The sequence below is a fragment of the Galeopterus variegatus genome, unplaced genomic scaffold (genome assembly GCF_000696425.1).
Source record: "Galeopterus variegatus unplaced genomic scaffold, G_variegatus-3.0.2 Scaffold5672, whole genome shotgun sequence".
Classification (NCBI taxonomy): domain Eukaryota; kingdom Metazoa; phylum Chordata; class Mammalia; order Dermoptera; family Cynocephalidae; genus Galeopterus; species Galeopterus variegatus.
In genome coordinates this window covers 98,604-99,667 of record NW_007731783.1, presented here as the reverse complement: position 1 = coordinate 99,667, position 1,064 = coordinate 98,604, and positions in this window count along the sequence as shown.

Genomic DNA, 1,064 nt, shown 5'->3' with positions numbered 1-1,064 from the left:
AGGGAGAAGAATTCTCATTCTCAGTAAATACAGTGGAGTGTTACTAGTCCTGTGGTGGTCTCTGCCACTAACTTGTTGTGAGACTCGTGCAAAATGTATGTCTTTGGGTGGCCCATATTCTCTATGTGTGTGTTTGTGGGTTTGGCCTGGAGATCTTAGAAGTCTATGATATTTCATGTGCTGGTGTTCTTGAGAATGTTCTGTCTCAGAACCATGAGAAGTCAGGGAAACTGGGACTGAAAGAAAGGTGACAGTTGAGGAAATCTGTGGAAAACCACAAACATGATCCTTTCCTTACTTCAGTTTTCTTTCACGGTTGGTGTTCATTTGATTCAAACCCTCAGACCCCAAAGGACAAAGTGTTATACAAACAGTGTCAGTGGCCACTCTGGCCTACACCTCACAGAAAGGAGGGGGGATAACTACATAAATAAATAATGCAAAATTGGAATTAGGCAATTTTCTGGGCTTTAAGGGCCAACAGAGAATGCCAATTTGGACCACACAGGACTCCGGGGGTTGTGAAACAGCAAACCACAACATGGTGTCCTCTTAAAGACTTTCACCGCAGTGTTGTTGGCCAGGAGCTGACTAACCAGAACTTCTAAGTGTACAGAACAGCCTGTGCAGTCACTGGAAACTCTGATCTCACTCTTCACTCCAGGATGGCTCAGGAGTCCTTTGAGTCTATGGTTCCTAAAGGCCAGTCTGAGGACTTGAGTCCATCAATGTCAAAGTTTTCATATGTTGGCTGCAGGATGCAAAAAAAGTACAGAAAAGAAAGCAAATACAGTATTTTTCATAAAGCTAAATTTATTGATTTAAAGTTCTCTTTTTTATTCTTCTTTTTTCCCCCTACTTTTTAAAAGTAAAATGTCATTTCTTTCATGAAATTAAAGTGGTAAGAAACATATACGCTGTTTATATGTTTTCATGTTGTTTTATATGTTTTTCTTTGCCTGTTCTTTGAAACCTATATCAGGTTTCAAACTTATTTTTGAAATTTCCCTGACCCATGAAATCAAATACTGTGGATAGTATTGTTTTAAACTGTGCAGGAGGGA